General features: G+C 35.6%; 1 protein-coding gene across 17 annotated transcripts in view; it reads right to left on the bottom strand.

Moving 5' to 3' along the window:
• NFASC (neurofascin) overlaps nt 1-19,383 on the bottom strand; it is a 170,119-nt gene that overhangs the window by 124,528 nt on the left and 26,208 nt on the right. For 5 of the 17 annotated variants that reach the window (XM_087720041.1, XM_087720043.1, XM_087720047.1 and 2 more), the window contains exon 1: nt 15,009-15,228. The exons of 1 other annotated variant lie outside the window; for it this stretch is intronic. The gene's annotated coding sequence lies outside the window, so the exon portion shown is untranslated. Of the gene's footprint in view, nt 1-14,925; nt 14,947-15,008; nt 15,232-19,383 lie in introns of those variants that run through there. 11 more of the 17 variants (XM_087720035.1, XM_087720031.1, XM_087720038.1 and 8 more) reach the window with 4 other exon arrangements.

Genomic DNA, 19,383 nt, shown 5'->3' with positions numbered 1-19,383 from the left:
CAAGTAAAATTCTTGTTATATTAAAATGGAATTTGATGATATATGCTGCATATAGAAACTAGAAATAACAAATGGAAAATGAAATGATAAAGTTGGTGTACTTTTTTATGAAAGGGCAAAAATGATTTTGTTTATCTGTTAAGAAAAATTTAAATTTAAGATGGAAATTTGGAAAGAAAACATGGGGCCGAAATTAGAACTGATAATGTTACTTAAAATTAATTATGTATAAGAGATAATGTAAAAAAAGTGGGGGGGACCCGGTCAACACTTTGTTTGTAAAGAGGTTTTAAAATTTGTAACAAAAAAAAAAATGTTATACAAAAAAAGGAAAGAAAGTTGCAAAAGGTGATCACATAATCCTAGGAGACTGCAACTGTCATAAATTCATGCCAGTTGCCAAGCATCCAAATTTTGATCATGTGACCTTGGGAATGCTGCAAACAGGCATTGTGTGAAAAATAATCCTAAATCACTTTTTTATAACTTCTGTAACAAATGATTGTAAGTCACTAAACAAATGATTGTAAGTCAAGGACCACCTGTCCTTCATCCCACAACATTGTATTAAAGACCACAATAAAAGCTCACAAGTAACATAATCACCGACTGGGTTTATGAAATACACCATACTAAGCCATGCTTTTAACCAGACTTGCACCATAATAACTCAATTCACACACCACACTAAACCACATAACAAGCAAATCACATTATGGCTCATTCTAAGCCAACCAGACAGATTCCAAATGAATGTTAGGAAACCATTTTTTAACAGCAATTGACATTAGATCCAATTATCAGTGAGGTGGTAGGCTCTCTAGTAGATGAGTTGAAGGAGAGGCTAGACAGCCATTTGTCATGGGTACTTTAATCTGGATTCCTGTGTGAGACAGTGAGGCAGGCAGCAAAATCAATGGCAAAGGAAAAACTAGTCAGTGTCAAGTAAAAAGGGGCCATTTTTGTTCAACAAAGATTTTAATACAGTTTTCTTTACAAGAAAGGATTCAAAGGTGACAATTAGGAGTAGCTTAGGATGGTATCCCTGAGAAGATTCTCTTTGTTATAGCCCTAGGCCTACTAAAAAGGTATAAGGTGGATTCCTATAGATGGCTTAAATATTCAAGCAAATATATATATATATATATATATATATATATATATATATATATATGTGTATGTATGTATGTATGTATGTATGTATGTATGTATGTATGTATGTATGTATGTATGTATGTATGTATGTATATAACCTAAGAAGTATCCAAAGTCCATGGATACTGATTTTGTTTTTGTTTTTAAATTGAAAGATACAGCAGCTCTATTTAAGATTAGAACATATATGGGAAAGTAAATAACTCTTTTTGCTCTCTGTGAGCTACTGTTTTTTTCTACTATTGAGGTAGGTCGGGTTTCACTGTTACCCCACATATAGGTGAAGATTCCAATCTCTCCTCAATTTGTGGGTCTTATTTTTTTAAAATAGCATAAATATAGCATGCAATTTGTCCTTAAGTCCCATGCAGTATATTGAAGGAAGTTTTAAAAATTGAAACTGAAATTGTAAAAGTAATAATATATTTAAAGTACTAGAATAGCAATCTGGGAGAAAAAACAATTGCCATATAATTTCAGTGTGTTTTTACATTGCTTGGTTTTTGCTTCCTCCAAAGCCACTGTTAATAAACAGAACTCGACTTCTATTTTACATTTATTTCACAATATTTGCCTTAGCATAGGAGTGTCAAACTCACAGCCCATGGGCCAGATGTGTGACACTCTGGCCACGCCCACCACCGTTTTAGAAGTCGCAATATGTCATGTGACGACAACATGAGTTTAACACCCCTGTCTTAGCATATATTGGAGTGAACTTTCCTACCTGTCAGAACAAAATGAGTTGTTACAAGATCCGGTGCCATTAGCTATCACATATCTATGGAGATTCTCAGCCATCCTAGTCATGGTTCTCCCAAAGGTGCTTTTTCAAGAGGCAACTGGATTTTCTGATTTTTCTATGAAGACATTTTGCTTCTCATCCAAGAAGCTTCTTCAACTTTGAAGCTTCTATCACATGTGGTGATGTAAGGATATTAATAAGTGTCTCAATTCCCTCAATATATGGGTGGAATATGAATGTGATTATTGCCAAAGGCCCTGTCTGGTTTGTCACTGAAGAGATATTGTAGATGTGCCTGTTGGATTTCTCCACTTTATGGCTTTCTCTTCTCTAAACACTTGAGGTAAATATAGAATTGAAAGGCCATTGCGGGACTCTCTCTCTTTTCTGCACACAGTCCCTGCCTGTTACTAACAGCATGTTCTCTAGCACGCCAAGGTTTTCTGTAAATGTGCCCAGAAATGAGAGCTTCCAAGTGACACACTTGAGGAAGATGAGAGGGAGGTGAGATTTGACCTTTATTTCCGTGCCAACATAGAAACGGTTTTCTTTTGAATGACAAACCTACTTAAATATTAACTTCCCAAAATATTGTAGTTCTCATCTTAATTAATATATTTGAAACAACTATGGGAAAGAGACCTTGGTCATTGAAGATATATTATTTTCAATTATAAAGTGATACACTTTTATTTTTTCAGCATACAGCGACTTATGAAATAGATGAAAGCCATATCTAGTCAAATACTTTTATTCCAATACTTTTAATTGTGTTCTTGTGGGAACAGCATATACATAAACTTGGACTGCAGATCATGCTAAACTAAGCTTTATTTTCAAAATGAAGGTGAATATATGTTTCTCGGGATAATGTCTCAGACCCAATCTGGGTCTGTCATCAGAACCAGAAGTTTAGTCTTCTGATCTTTCATACATATGCTGAAACCCATTTTCAGTGCTTTATGCTTTATTTTAAACATTGTTTGTTGAATACCCAAAGTGGTGTGATTTGTAGACAACACTAAGTCATAAGCAATGATTTGTAGAACATAAATTAGGATTCAGTCATCATACTAAACCAAAGGCATAAAACATTATGGCTCAGTAGAAAATGTGTACAAACTACCTACTTATCTTTTTCTATAATGACCATTTTTTTCTTCTTTATCACTGAATCCTATTAAAAGTTTTGAAATTTCTTTGGCTGGTCTTATAGTAGTAGCATTATAATACAGTATGTATTTTTATATTTTTAGAGTTTTTTTAAAAATAATAACCTTATATAGCAATAGCAGTAGACTTATATACCGCTTCATAGGGCTTTCAGCCCTCTCTAAGCGGTTTACAGAGAGTCAGCATATTGCCCCCAACAATCTGGGTCCTCATTTTACCCACCTCGGAAGGATGGAAGGCTGAGTCAACCCTGAGCCGATGAGATTTGAACCACTGAACTGCTGATCTAGCAGTAGCCTGCAGTGCTGCATTTAACCACTGCGCCACCTTGGCTCTTTCCATTCTAAATCTGTGCTTTGCCTTTACTATATCACCCTATCTATGGGTGCGTACTTAATACCAGATTGGGGGTGCTGAAACATACCTCTTGTTGCCTATTTGCTAAATATTTGCATTCCTTTCAGCTATGCTTTCTGAAGGCCCTTGGTAGGAAGCATTCAGCATGAACTACCAGCCCACTTAGTGTTTTGTTTCTAGTACAGCAAAAACAGGAAACGATGATATGCTATAAATTCCTTTGTTTGTTATTACACTTGAAATATTTCAGACTTTTCTTTAGCATATCACCCCAAACATTCCAAAGGAAAGGTTTAAGTGTGGGTGTTTTGTCTTTCTATGTCTCCTATTCTCACATATTCATATCACCTGAGAGTCTATTTGACCCTGACTTTTTAAAAAATGACTCTTTTGTGGGCAGTTAACAGCTAAGAACGTGTTTTCATCAAAAAATTTAGATCAAGAATACATATTACGTATGGGGACCACAGTAGTGCTTTCTTCAAAATAAAAGTGGTATTTTAAAAAACATGCCTTTGCAAAATATTTTACACCATTTACTAAAGTATCTAGTGACTCTACCATGTATTAAGAACAACAATGCTTCCCCTTTGGAAGTTGTTAATATGTATTAAGTGATCATGTCCAGCTGCTTGGACACAATGACTCATCACCCTGGTGTATAAAGGAGAGAAATTCTTTAGAGGTTCATAAACAGTATTGGAAACTCAACTGGGATGTTATTTTTTTATTTTTCATCATATTTTCATACTTTGGTAAAGATAGAATATTTTTCACTTTGGCTAAAATAAATTACTAAAAAGGAGTGTGTGAATTCTAAAGTTTTGTATCAAGTGTTTTAAGTTTGAGCCAAATAGTTGCAAGACACCCTCATTCTCAAATATGCATAAAATTCTAATAATATTGGCAAACAAGAGAATGGAAGGCAAGACTGAAAAACCAAGGAACAATCTGTGTATTCATAAAAACTCCTCATTGCTTTGCCTGTTTTCAGATGCCTGGGTTATTTTAAACCTTCAAATGTCTCTCTAGCTTGATTACCTTTCTGATTTTTGTTTATATGCATTTGAAGACAATTAACCTTGGAACCTATGGTGTGATTTATTTTCTACAAACAAATGCAATCTTAGTCTGTGAATTATTTCAAAGCCCCAAATTTACATGTGTGCTCTAAACATATATTTTGTAAATATATGGCTATAGCTAAGAGCTAGAATTGAGATATGAGGAAATGATCTGCCTAGGAAACCTGGGATAGCTAAGAAATCTTGCCACCAAGGCTAATTTGCTAAAGATGACCTTTTAAAAGAGGAAGAAAGAAGTAAAGAATGTCATTGAAAAAGTCTGTAATTTGCTCTAGACTGCTTCCAACTTTATTGATTTCATCAGTTTCTCTACTGATTTTTAAAGACTTGTCTTCATAAAAAGAAAAAGAGTTTCCCCAACATAAATAATCATGAATTGGAACTGGGACTATTACAGTAAAGTATGTATAACTTTTTTTTATTTTAAGATGGGGCAAATTTATTTCCTGTAATACTTTTACCTCTCTGTGTGTACAAAAGTAATTTTCTATTTTATTTTTCAAGCAATTCATGTTTCACCTAGTCATTCCATTAATGTTAACTTTTTGTCCTAGCTCTCATTGTTTAGGAGTGCAGCCCCGCTCCCCACAGACATATTAAAAAAAATAAAGAAGACCTTTGAATCAGATTTAACCACCAGTTATTTTGTAGGTGCATCCCTCTAGTTTTCTTGGCAAAAATGTTTGCCATTATCTTTTTGCAAGACTTTTTTTCTACTTCCTATTCTAGCCCACAATAGGGATATGCTATCTAGGAAGCACCTATCTAGACTATCACCAGGTGACGCAAAGAATTAGAAGGTTTATTTAATTGAAGTTCTGAGGATTGCTTTTCTGGCCATCTAGTGATGGTCTGGATGGTCTTTGTAGCTTAGATATGACATTCCTAACCAATAGCTTTGTATTCTCTTAGGTCAGAGAAAGCCCAATCTTGTTTACAGAGGTTTTTTTAGTTTATACTTTTCTCTTGTCCAACCTTTCTTCCTTTTGAGGAAAGAGATTGTCTTAAATTCAGGCTTATATTTCTTTTGGTCAAATACAATGATAATAATAGGTGGATTAAAAATGTGAAATACAGTCTAAACATCTGACTATGTAACCAATCATAACTTGCCAAAAGAAAGCAAAGATAATACCAGTGGTAATAGTTTCCTTGGGTGCAATCCCAAAACATCTGGAGCATCAATTGAACACCATCAACATTGACAAAATCGCCATCAATCAATTGCAAAAGGCAGGAATAGCTTACATCTCATAAAGATCCCTTTAACACCATCAAACAACAATATCCCAGGTCTTGGGAAGAACTCGACAGATGGCAAACATGCCAAATCCAGTCTAAACATCTGCCTGACTTTGCAACCAACCATAATACTAAAAAAAAATCCCAGCAACAGCAACAACTAGGCTAGAGAATTAGGTTGACATATATTTGCTTTGTCAATAATGAACACTGCATTTTTTAAAACCCATTAGTCAATTCATGCCTAAAGAATTGTGCTGGAGCAATAATTTAAAATTGAATTTTAGTATAATTGCAAGAAATGATGGTGCTTTTGCAACAAGGGAGAATAAAGTTACAGCATGTATGCTTTGGTTTTTGGATTTTCCCCCCCAACATCTTTTAGCAGCATTGGCACAGAGGTTCTCTTCACCATAAAGAAATAACATGTTGCATCTTTGTGTATTTCTACTCTCCCTTCATGTTGTGTCTCTGTGTGTTTTAAGTATGTGTGTACTGGGAAGGACAGAGCTGCATAGATTCTACTTAGCATCATGTGACCAGAAGGAGTGGAGGGGACTTAGAAGGGAGGAGGTGTCAACATTCCAAAACTTTGTCTAGTTTCTCTCCTACAGAGAAGCCTTAAGAGGATTCTGGAATTCTTTTTTCCACAGTTCATGGCCCAGTCTGGTCCATTGTTGGTTTTATTCTGTTCATGTTTTGGAAACATATCCTTCAGAACAGTCAGATATGGATCAGAACAGACATATGCCAGCACTTCCTTCCCCAGGGACTAATCAAAGAGTTTATACAGTTCTGTTCCCACACGTTGCATCTGTCTGTGGGGGTGCGTTTCTGCTCTCCTCCTGTGGTGCTTCTATACAGCACCACAGTGTGCAGCTCTCCTTAGGGCCTTAAGACATGTGCAGCTTCCATGTGTCTGTATTTCAACTGTCCCCTGATATTAAAAATGCATTTTAAAAAGCAATATGGAAATTGATAAAGTTAATAATGTTAAAATCAGTACCGAATAAATGAAAAGATTTGTTAATTTCATAAGAAAGTTTAAAAAAATCGTTTGTAAGGCTAAATGCCATCGACCATCTCACTCATTGTATAAGGGTGTTTTTAGCCCTGTGGATGAAAGCAGCCAATTTTTTCATATTCTTCAAAGATGATATATCCTGTGAAACACTGAAATGAGTACTCCTCTCTTCCTTATAAAGGTACCTATTTTTCCTATTTTTTCTGAAATACTTTATTATTTTATATTTATTATAGTTAATCTTATTTCTTTGTACTTTTAAAAGAACCTTTTAAGATAAAACTCAGCAGAGAGGATCCCTAGCCTTCAGTACCTGCCTGAGCAACAATTTTAACCCAAGACTCCCTGATTTAATTCCCATACATATTCTACATTATACTGGCTGCCTTCAGGCCACTCAGCTCTGTTGTGTATAATCATGGTTTGCGGAATAACTCACATGTGGCTTAGTTCAAACAACATGCTAAATCAATACAATATAAACCATATAACAGCTTAACTCGATATCTGAGCTCAGCATTTTCTTCATTCACATCAGTGGTGGGTTCTTTCCAGTTTGGACCGGTTTGGCCGAACCAGTAGTGGTTTGACAGCCTGGGTAGCTGGAACCTGCAGTGACCCAGGTCTACTACTCCCCCAAACTGGTTCTCCTGGTGGCGTCATGGACGCTACCATCTTATTTTTCAGTTCTGCGCATGCGCAGAACAATTTTAATCGCACTGTGCATGCATGCATTGCGCGTATCAAGCACGCATGTGAAGCACACACATGAGAGAACCGGCAGTAGTGCCTGCCGGAACCCACCCCTGCCTCACATGTATGGTTCTTTTATCTAGTCCACCAACAGACACTCACAACATATGAACTGAATGAACCATAGGTGAACTGAAGAGGTTTCTTGAATGAGAAGTGAAACATTTTCAAGAAAAAACTAAGAAAGTCCAGTTGCCTTCTGAAAAGCACCTTTGGTTCAGCCATGACCTGGATGATTGGGAATCTCCAGACATGTGAACTGAATATAATGCTGGTATCAATGAAAATAGGAGGATTATAGGAGGAAAATAGGAGAATAAGAATGAATATTATGTCTGTTTGTCATCAGATTCATAAAATGAAGGTGGAAGGGGGAAAAAATTAAAGCTATTCAATCTGCCGCACAAGAGCTAAAAGGTAGTGGGAGTACTATAAATCTAGAATGGTTTTTGAGCAAGCTAACAATGAAAAAGCAATGACAAAGAAGGAACAAAGAAGGTAAGGTTTTCAAGTATCCATTAAGAAAAAATTAAAAGCACATGCATACTGCATTCCTTTATGACCTGCCTTCACCTTAAACTGACTGTGTCATGCATGCTTAAAGCCATCTATGTCCCTTTTAAGTCATCCTCTAAAGATCTAATAAATGTACCAAAGCAGAATCTGCCATAGGAATAATGAGCATCTTTCAAAGACAGTACATAAATGCTTCTTCTGAGTATGTAAAGAATGACTGATAAACAAAGCACTGATATTAATTTTGCAACTGAATATATCTACTTATCTCATTGGAGAAATGCTTCTTGCATTCCTACCTATCACAATCATATGCCAGCCATCAATTGTGCTGAGATATAGTATATCATGTATAGATCTTGTCAGCTTCAAATAGTCAGGAAAGTATCTGAAATCTTGAATAGATCTTGCAAGTCAGTGCTGTAAGCAACACTGTGCTAAATAAGAATCAGAGGGCTTTCCATTGATCTTGTTTCAAATGAGGGAAGTGTTAGGTTACTTAAGTTGAGAATCTACCTACTGTATATCACTTTTCTTTCTGCACATTAAGCTTCACTGAGAAGCTGATCCTCAGATCTGGTCAACTGGCAAATGCAAACAAAGAACATAAAACCGAATACATCATGTTACTATTACACATTTCTGATCAGGTATATTAGGGGCTAATTCACCTGCAAGGTGAACCTAAGTACTAAGAACAAGAGAATAAGAGACAACCCAAACTATAGTTCTCCCTTTGGACTCTTTGTTTTCATTCAACCCTCTAAATCAATTTGAAAAATGAAATGTTCATCAGAAATACCTTTAAAAAAATTCATCTGAAACCATCTGCTTTTGGAAACTTTTAGTCAGAGACCAAACTATTATCAACTAATTCAGGTAATGCTTTTATGTGTGAATTTTGAGTACTGGTACAATTATGCTGCTTATTGCAAGACCCTACTATTACCCGATTACCACAATTTACTAAGAAGCCTTTTTTCTCTAACCACAGAGTGCCCTAAAATTCCAGTACATTTAAAATGTTTACATGAGATTTAATAATTCTTCTGTTAGACTATTACATAGAAACATATGTTTCCATTACTATTGACAAATACTTTCATTGCCAGTAAATCAAATCATATTTTTGTGTATTTCACCCCAACCCCCCTAAAACAACAACACAGAAAACCCAATCACAACCTTCTGTTAAGGGTAACACAGTCACCCGCCTTTTGTTACAATCCATGGGGAGCAAGGCAGTTTTCTTGTATCCATAACAACCTGCATTGATGCACAGGAATTCCCTAGTGAAGAAAGCAATGAAAATTATTCATGAAAAATTGTGCCATTTTGCTTCTGGCAGTGTATAGGAATTATCAGACAGGATTTCTAGCCCTTCTTTCTCACTACTATCTGAACTGCAATGCCATCTGCTTGAATAAGACTACAACTCCACTGCTTTCAGTATTTGCATAGTACCAAACTAGAAAAAGCTAACATGTTTGCATATTTGAGACCTCTATACTAATATTCCTTTCTCCTTTTGCAGCCTTCTAGCTTTGTGGATTTCAGATCTTAGGATTCCATAGCCAAGCATGGTAATTACTGAGAATTCAAAAAGTTGAACTCCATATACCTGTAAGTTACCAGGGTTGGGAGACATTAGCTAAATACCAGAAAGAAAATCTGAGGTGAAAATAGTGTAATGTGACATATCTGAGATTCTTGGACAATATTTGCTTTAAAATCTACCGAGTCCGTAAAAAGAGAGTAACATGGTAGAACCCATTTCCAGGGAATGTAACAAATTTAGTCTCACCCATTAGCTGCTGTAATCATTGCTAACTAACAGAGGCCATACTATATCTTCCTACCTCAAATTCAATTGTTTATCTTAAAGCATATGTATGAATAAATGCACACACATGCATTTTCTTCTTCTTCTTTGCTTTGTTGAAAAGAAATGCTATATCATTAGCATTTCAGATTCAGATTCAGACCAAAAGACAGCCAAACTAAGTCTCTAAACCCAATGCGCACTTTCCGGTAGATCTTATTTATCACAAGCTTCAATCAAGCTTAATGCATCTATTTTCATAGAGATTAGAGTTTTATTTACAAAGAAAAAGTAAATACTGGATTCCCTGGGGGACAAGAATAGGAAAAATAAATGAAGACAGGAGCTATATCTGCACTTCACAGTTCTAAAAAGATAGCATGTTACTTTCATGCTCACAATTTTAAAGGTATCTAGGCTCAAATATTTTAGGAGAGAGCAAAGCTGCTGTAAGTCCCATGCCAATGGCCAAGCTGGCAGGTGTTGATAGCAGTAATAGTCCAAATATTTGGACGGCATCCATTTTCCTGCTCCTGGGAGGAAAAATATGCTCCATAATAAATTCAAGAATGCATTCTGAGGGATCTTTGGCAACTCATAGATCCAAGGCATGTGGTAACTTAATGAAACAAATAAACGTTTCCTGTTTAAATTTAATAAATATATGTATGCACATAAATTCATAAATGTGTATTTCAGGTTGGGAGAAGATGTCAAAAAAAATCCCACCATTATGAGTTAGATATCTAGCACTGAATTCTTAAGACAACATGACACTTCGCTGTACAAATGAAATAGCTTTAAGAAAAATAAGCGGTTACTGCTATGGAGTATACTCCAACAGAGGATCAATCAACCAGTCACATGCCTAGAAGAAAAATGAATATCCTTTCTACAGATAGATTCTCTCATCTTATCTGCTCAGCTTCATTAATAAGGGTATTAATAATGATCTTGCTGCTTTTAACAAAATGACAAAAAATATCACCAGCATTGCTGCAGTGCAAATCCACCTGTTCATACCTGTATTCCACATCATGACACACAAATGGGACAGATCTTGTGCCACAATTTTTCAACACTGTTTTCAACATTCCAACTTGCATTGCTTGCCTCCTTCCTCTACTGCATTCCTATCTGCAACATGCATTATTATGGCTTCCTAGATTATGTGATACCAAATGTGGTGGGACCAAATTAAGAACTGTTGCTTTGCTTATGCGTATACAATGGTACCTGACTGGCTGTATAAACTGAGATGGAACTTGATCTCATTCATATATTTATTAAGGGTAGTAAATTATATTATAAGCCTGAAGGCAAGAAACTAATATGCAGAACATGCAATTTGTCATCTACTAACATTTCTCATTAGACATTGTTTTTCCTTACTAAGAAGTTGTCATGTTATTAATTAAGCCCATGTTTCTATAATAACAATACATTAATTCATTCAATTTTTATAGTAGCCCATCTCAAAGAAGTGACTCTGTGTGGCAAACAATCATAACAGGATTAAAAACAGTTGCAATATAGTACAAAATTAAATATATATGGCAGTTGAGAAAAATGTCATCATAGATGTCAATATAGCCAGGAAAATGGGGCCCTTTCCAGACTTGGGGCCCTAAACTGGGGTACAAAGCCAGATCTTCAAAGCCTTTATGAAAGGTCAACATAGTTGAGTCCTCCTCACTTATGATGAGGGAATGTTCCAGAGGGCAGGGACTATGGCAAAGAAAGCATGTCTTCTAGTTTCCACCAGCTGACATTCCTTGGATGACAGGATCTGCAGCATGCCCACCATCCAGACCAAATTGGATGGGTAGTAGAAACCACTGGGAGAAGATGGTCTCACAGGTAACCCAATCCCAGGCCCTGAAGGACGGCAACCAACATCTTGAACTGCATTTAGAAACACACAGGCTACCAAAGCAGTTCATGCAATAATGCTGTTACATGTGTTGAACATCTGGCACCATTTACGAACAGTGCAGCTACAGTTTGCACTAGTTGAAACTTCCAAATGTTTTTTCAAGGACAGCCCTATGCAGACCATGTTGCACTAATCCAGGCAAGAACATTTCATAAATAAAGAAATTGAAATAAATATTCCTTCTAACTCAGATTACAAAAGTGTTCTAAGGAGACACTGGAAGTCCCCTCCAGTGGTTACAGATCCCTTAGCACTAAGACTAGCATCTGATCTTTTCTCTGCACTCTGCAGTGTCTAATAGGGTAAGACTCTAGCAATAAATTGCTGGAATTGTAATTAACAACCAAGGCTTTTTTTTCTATTAATGTATGAAATGCACACACACCACATCTGATCCCAGTGGTACAATCAGCACATCTTATTAACACCTTCTGAAAATCCCATTTCCTTTCTTGCTCCATTTACACATGAATGGTTCATTTGTGAAACTGGCAAGGAAACAAGCATGTTTTCACTTATTTACCCTCCTTTTAGGAGTTCATGCTTCTTCTTTTCCACTATAATCATATAAAATAAGTACTCCAAAATGACTGCTGTCCAAAAATATGTTTTAACCAAAACTACTGGTACCCAGAAAAATGTTTTAATACATGCAATTTAATAAAGTTTGTGGTTTCTGCAGCAAATATATCTGAAAGTTAATTTAGTGGGATTTTACCATTCCATAAAGCAATTTAGAGATGAAGCTGTTGAATTTTCATGTCGAAATTCCTATTTTCCTTTTCCTTAGTGGAAAAACTAAGCAGGAATTATTATTTAATGTATCATCTGATGTCCTAGATATTTTTCTCGCAGAGCTTTGATGGGAAAAGACATGAAAATAGTTTCCCTCCCTTCTTTTTCTGAAATGGTATAATCCTGATGGGACTGAATTATTTATGATCTCCCACCATGAAAACTAATTTGTTCTCACTCAGGTAACTGGGAAATTTAAAGTACGTTTTCTCTGACTCTAGATATAGTACAGTCCTTAAAATAAAATCACATCAGCTGTTGCCATTTACCTTATCCTCTTCCTTTATCTTTTATTCTTTTCTAGTGAAATTAAAATGTCAGCCATAACTACTAAACAGTGAATTTTCAGAGCTTTTTAGTTTGCAGGTGAAGACTTGGACTCAGTTTTTTCTAATTTTAAAATAAAATATCTGAAACTTATATTGATATAATTTGACAATTTCATATATTCAAGTTCTCATCTCTTCAAATAAAATGACAATATTTGGGTTTTAATTATCTGTGTATATTTATAGAAGATATTACAATTCAACAACCAAACAAATCTATGCAGCATTCTAATACAAGCATTTTTAATATATTATAGTATAGATATGATCATTAATGCCATCAAATGCTAAAAGAGCAATATAGTGGTTAACCTGGAGATTAATTTAAAGAAGCTTGGGTAAACAATTGTGAGATACCTCACTGCATTATGTTCTATTTGAAGTAAGTTTATATAAACATGGCAATAAAGAGGGTACTCCTATTGTGATTTATTGTTTAAATTCCTACATTAACACTACAGCAGATCCAAGCTATACCTAACTTTATAGAAACAGTACAGTTTCTGAACACATGTAATTTGGCTTATGTGAACATAAAGAGAGGCGTGACATCCCAACTACTTTATATCTTAAAATTTACTTGATCCCACAGAATGAGGTTGATTAAAAAAATATTTTGAATCAGACAATTTTGATGCAACTATTTATAGAAAATTCTTTGATTTCTTCTCTTTGAGTTCTATATAAATCTCACCTTTTTATTTATATAACAGTAAAAGAACTTGACTTAAAAGACTTTATTAAAACAAATAAGGATCAAATGTAACATTTTCAAGCAATAAATATGTTACTTCACTAATACAAATTTAATTTGTTTTTAAATAAAGTAGTCAAAGTAAGCCACTTTGTCTTTAAATTTAAAGACTACGGTAAGTCATGTAAGTTTGTTCCTTAATGACAATGCCCTGAATAAAATACTTTAAAATTGACTCCTTCCATTCATTACATTACTAATCATTTTATAAACCAATTCCTTTATAAAAATGGAAAAAATGTTCCACCCTAGAAGCTTCTTTCTTGAAATAAATGTCTCCACATTTAGAAATACTGGTTCATTTGAGCTGACCCAGTTTTCTTTTAAAAATTTCACAGCAGTTAATAACAGTAGGGGAAAACAATTACAATCAAAAGTAAACAATTTCTAAAAATTAGCAAATACAAATGAGCAGAGTATAAAGACGCTAGAGAAGAAAGGCTACTTTAAATTTTCACAAGCAAAAGTATAATTATATATTGAATTTTAAGAAGGATACAGTATGTGGAACCCAAAGATTTTTTTTAAAAGAGCAAAATCCATTACTGGAGATTTTTTAAAAACAAACAAACAAACAAACAAACACTATTGATCATTTCAACCTTTCTACTACAAATGGAGAAAAGAGCTTCCAACATTTCTATTCCAAACTTCAAATCTCTTCAGTCAGTATCATGTATTAAGCCTGGGTACCTTTTAAGATATAAGTTGAGAATCAAAATATCCCAAAAACATGTTCATTTGGAAATTGGTTGTTTTCCATAAGCTGACGAGGAAAACCCAATATCTTTCATCCCCATCTCTTTAAATTGCTTGGAATTAAAATAGATGGATATGAAACCTCCACGGACTGTGAGACGTTCAATCAATGGGGGCGGGGGATAAGGACAAGGACTTGAGGGAGATAGATTGGTGCTGCTTGAAGTGCCAAAGTAGAATGCAATGTACTGCAAATGAAGTCAGGAAGTAAAATGGGGATATGATACAAAAAAGATCTGCCAGTCCTTTGCATTGCTAAATCTGTTGTTACAAAAGCAGAGCCAAGAGCTGTTGTTTTCTTAGGCAGAAACAGAGGGCTTGACTCTATATTGCACCATCATTTTACAAAGGATTTATGGCATAGAGAGTTTTGACTACACAGTTAGTTATACACTTGCATGACTTTACTTTAGCAGCTTATAATAACTATTCCAGCCCATTCCATCCCTCTGTCAGTATTAAATAAGCAAGCAGACCTACCTTTATCACCCTTCACACTTAAACAATTTTCCCTTCTCCCTCCCGCCCCTTCCAGGACTGGTGTTCAATCATCTCTCAGTCACCTTTATCTGAAATGAGAAGGTCCTTCATGCAAGGCCTGGGATGTTTTGGTCATGGCTGCAAAAATCCAGGAAACATCCAAATTGCTCAGTTGGGTGCACAAAACTGTCTCTCAGTTTCCAAGGAAGCAGACCTCTGGCCTTCCACAGCTGAGAAAACTAAGCAGACCTTTTTCCAGGGTCAAAAGATAGATGCCATCTAACTGCTGCAGAAAAACTACCCTTCCAGGGCCAGCCCTCCTCCTCTGTGGCTTACATAGAGGCTCATTATCTCAAGTCCACCAAGCCACAGCAAATGGGAGGGCACACGCCGCCACACTGCTCCACTCTCTTCTTGTTTAGTCCTCCTCCCTCCCCTCTCTGTGGATTCCCCTCGTGAATAATGCAGAAGCTTTAGTTCCAGACACTGCCCACTCTATGCTTCTCCCCCAAAGCTGCTGAAAACAGCTCAGAGTGCCAGCCAGGGACAGGCTCCATGTTCTGCATAGTGCAAGCCCCAGGCCCTTGTACGACAGGCCTGTGTTCTGTTGTTTCCAAAGATGCTGTCTCTTTTTGTACCATTTCTGCTTGTGAAACAACACAAAAGTCCCGATGAGAATAGGGAGTCCAAGTGAAAAGGGGGAAGTTCTCATTCTCCTTTCTCTTAGCGTAGCTTTTCAGAAGCAAAAACATGCATGAAAATACAGTTCTTTTGCCTTTGCCAGGTAGGGATGGCTCAAGTATTGTGAACTAGCACAATCTAGAAGACAGTTGAGTAGAACTTTTTTCAGGACCTACATGGCTCAGAGACTTTAATGAGTATATCAGGGTTTGCAATCCTAAAAGTGGGAAAGAACAAGGCGCAAAGTATAATGCCAGGATAAAACCTGATGGATTTAAGTTTAATTGAATAGCATAAGAGTAAACCAAGGCTTTAAGGAGGTTGAATGGAGTCCTGAATGCCTCCTATTGTACATGTTTACCTTAAACTTTCAAGCAGAAATTTAAGTGCAGATTCAACCAGCTAATATTCTTTGTATTTTTCTTCTTCTATGCCCTCCCATTCTAGGACACAGATCTATTGGATTGGGCTATAATAAGATGCTTTCCTATTGGTCTTTGTTTATCTTCAATTACTGTAGGCACATGCTATTTATTATTAATATAATTCCACATCCCTAATACAACATCCTGACTTCTGGCATCCTGCCATGTATTTGTTCTTATGTTATTGAATGCCCCGGAACTTAGTTTTATTTACAGGACTAAGAAGACTGAAAGAGGAGCTTGTTCTTCTAGAACTACATCAAAGTCGAGGGTCAGTTCTAAGAAGACAGATAGGGGGACTATCAATTCATCAAGGGGACAAACAAAACTTGAATTTGAATAAAGAAAGTTGCCATATACTAGTTTGCTTCATATATTGTGTTGTGATGTACAGAATGATTTAGAGATGGTGCTGAGGTGCAAAAACTAAGGATAGAGAGCCACATATGCCCTTTGAAGCCTTAAATGTGGCCTTCGGAACCTCTAAAAACAATCAACAATTGTAGATGTTAATATGTCAAAGTGCAAGATATTAAGCACATACAGTTATCGAAGAGTAATTATATAACCATATTTAACTTGAATTAAATGTAAGTATTGTTGGAAAGGATAGTATTTAATTTTACCCTGGTCTGAGTATGTTAAGCATGTTCTCAGCCCAGCAAGAGTTACATTTGCTTCTGGCTTATTTTATAATCCATGATTCAGTGCAGTGTTTGATCCTAATCATATATTGTTTCACCTAACTCAGATTGTCAATACTGATTGATACAGAATCCAGCATTAAAACTGGAACCTAAGATGCACTTTACCATTAGAGCAACAGTCTCCAACCTTGGCAACTTTAAGACTTGTGGACTTCAACTCCCAGAATTCCTCAGCCAATGAAGCTTGTTGACTTCAATTCCCAGAATTCCTCAGCTAGCAAAACTCCCAGAGGAATTCTGGGAGTTGAAGTCCAAAATTCTTAAAGTTGCCAAGGTTAGAGATCCCTGCATTTGAGTAGAGTCTGAAACTAGATTCTTACACTGGTGGCAATCTCCTAAGTTTAGATGGCACCTAGCCATGCTTTTTTAAAAAAATAATTATTATTATTTGATATTGTAGAATATTGCATGAATTTCTGAAAACAGAGATAATTCAATCTGAAATCTACCAATTCTTATTTCTGATGCTTAAAAGGACTCATTTAAAGTGAGCTATTGATCACTTTGTAAATATGTCTATGTAATTTTATTACATAGATTTGCTACTGCCTCCTTCTGTTTATTAAATTTTTCCAGTGTACCCCACCACTCTGGGAATTCCTGGTAGTATACCATCCCAACACAAACCAGGATTGATCCTGCTTTATTCTCAGTTCTGACCGATTACCCATTTGATGATAGCAAAGTTCAAAAACAAACACAAAAAAACATAAAATGTGTTTCGTATTATCAAGCATTATCAAGGATACTGTGATTTCCAAAATAAACATTAAGACTAATTTTTCAGATGAGTATGTTATAGCCACAAAACAATATCAAAAACAAAGTAGCTGCAACTTTATTGCTATGAATCTTTTAAAAATTGAAATAAATGCAACGTTTGAGGTAGCAAGCAACTGAGAGCATTAAATCTCTCATCTCCGATGCCAAATAATGCCAACTTGAAATACAAATTGTATCATTTATGGAAATTTGAATTAAAACTAGGATGTGGAGGATATATTACCTCATGGTCTCCCTCTTCGTGGTTTCCCTTGAAGGATGTCTAAAGCAACCCTTATGTGGCCTACGCACAAAGGGAATTCATTTTTAGAATAAGCTGCTTATTTACAAATCTCTAGGTTTTGTTTTTGCACAGAGATTGCATAACAAGGAAACAGTATTAGTTCTCAGTTAGCATAAAACTCTTTAAATTTGAGAAGACTTGCAGACCGAAGTTATTTACATTTTTTATTAATTTTGCTTTTTAGAAAAACTAATTTTCTAACTCCAGTCCAACCAAAGATAGAACTTACTTTCCAGGCAATTGCACATAGCTTTCTCCTGTAGAATGAATCTATTATTTACCCACTGATTTCCATGCTATGAAATACAGCTACACTTTGAGGCTGGTTCTTTATCTTCAACATAGAACTAAAATAGCTTATTCAGCCAGACGACTGAATTCCAAAAGATCTTGGACAAGATCATATAGAAAACGACTCACCAGCCTCTTTGGTAATGCTTTTCAGTGCTGTAGCTGTTCTGCTGATTCACTTACTGCATTGCTGGCAATACTGATTGGGGGATATTTTGAGAGATTTGCAGTCTTAGAATATTTCTATAGACAAGTTGGCTAAGGGGTTAACCCAGATACCCATACAGAAAGTGACAGCATTAAGAGGTAATGAAAGAATAATTGCTTCGCAGCAGGAACACATATAGCCCAAATGGAATTCCTCCTTCCCAAATATACATGACTAGTTTTCAAATGGTTAAATGTTTGTGTATTGACCCAAACATTTTTTAAAAAGAGAGAGATACTGATATTAGTGATGAAATTTACAATGTTCTGGATCTTTGCAAGGCTTTTTAAGAATTACCATAGAAGACTTTCCAATCACTCTAATTTTCCAAATTAAAGAGGTTGCCATTTTATCTACAATTATCACATTTTTGTCTGTCATCCCCCCCCCCCAGCAAATCTACCCAGCAAATGAAATACTATTGGGAATAGGACAAACACGATGGATAAAACACACAATTTAGTTTAGTGGTAAAGGTACATGTTAGAGATTGTAAATTTTAATCCTACTTTAGCCATGAAGCTCACTCAGACTTTAGTCTCACATAAGTACTATTTCTCTTAATTTTTAGATAATTTTTAAAGAACTTGATTATACTTGGTATCTTGAAATTAAGCCACCACTATGAATTCCACTGTATGATACTCCATGAATTCCATTGTATGATGCTCATATTAGCATTCATACCATGATGTTAGAAGAACTAATTATATTGACAAAAATGAAGTGCATTCTAATAGATGGCCAGATTTAGAAGAGGAGGCAGCTTCTGCATAATTACATAGAAGAGGACATTTTCAGCAGCTGTAATCATATTAGATATGCTGAAAAATTGTCTTCTGCACTAGTGAAAATCCAGAAACTTTGTTTTCCCATTAATCTAAGATGGTTTACACTTTATACTAAATCTTTTCATCAGTGTTTGATGAATAAGGCATAACTAGATGCCTAAATCAAACAAAATAAGGCAACTTTTTTGGCTTCATGTGATACATTTAACCAGCACTTCGGTTCCCAAAACATGTTAAACCACAGACTGCATTTACAAATCACAATGGCAAGTATAATCCTAAACCAAAC

This window comes from Thamnophis sirtalis, unplaced genomic scaffold (assembly GCF_051295495.1).
Source record: "Thamnophis sirtalis isolate CommonGarterSnake01/CBP01778 unplaced genomic scaffold, rThaSir2_p1.2 scaffold_7, whole genome shotgun sequence".
NCBI classification, from domain to species: domain Eukaryota; kingdom Metazoa; phylum Chordata; class Lepidosauria; order Squamata; family Natricidae; genus Thamnophis; species Thamnophis sirtalis.
This window is presented reverse-complemented; position numbering and strand designations above follow the sequence as displayed.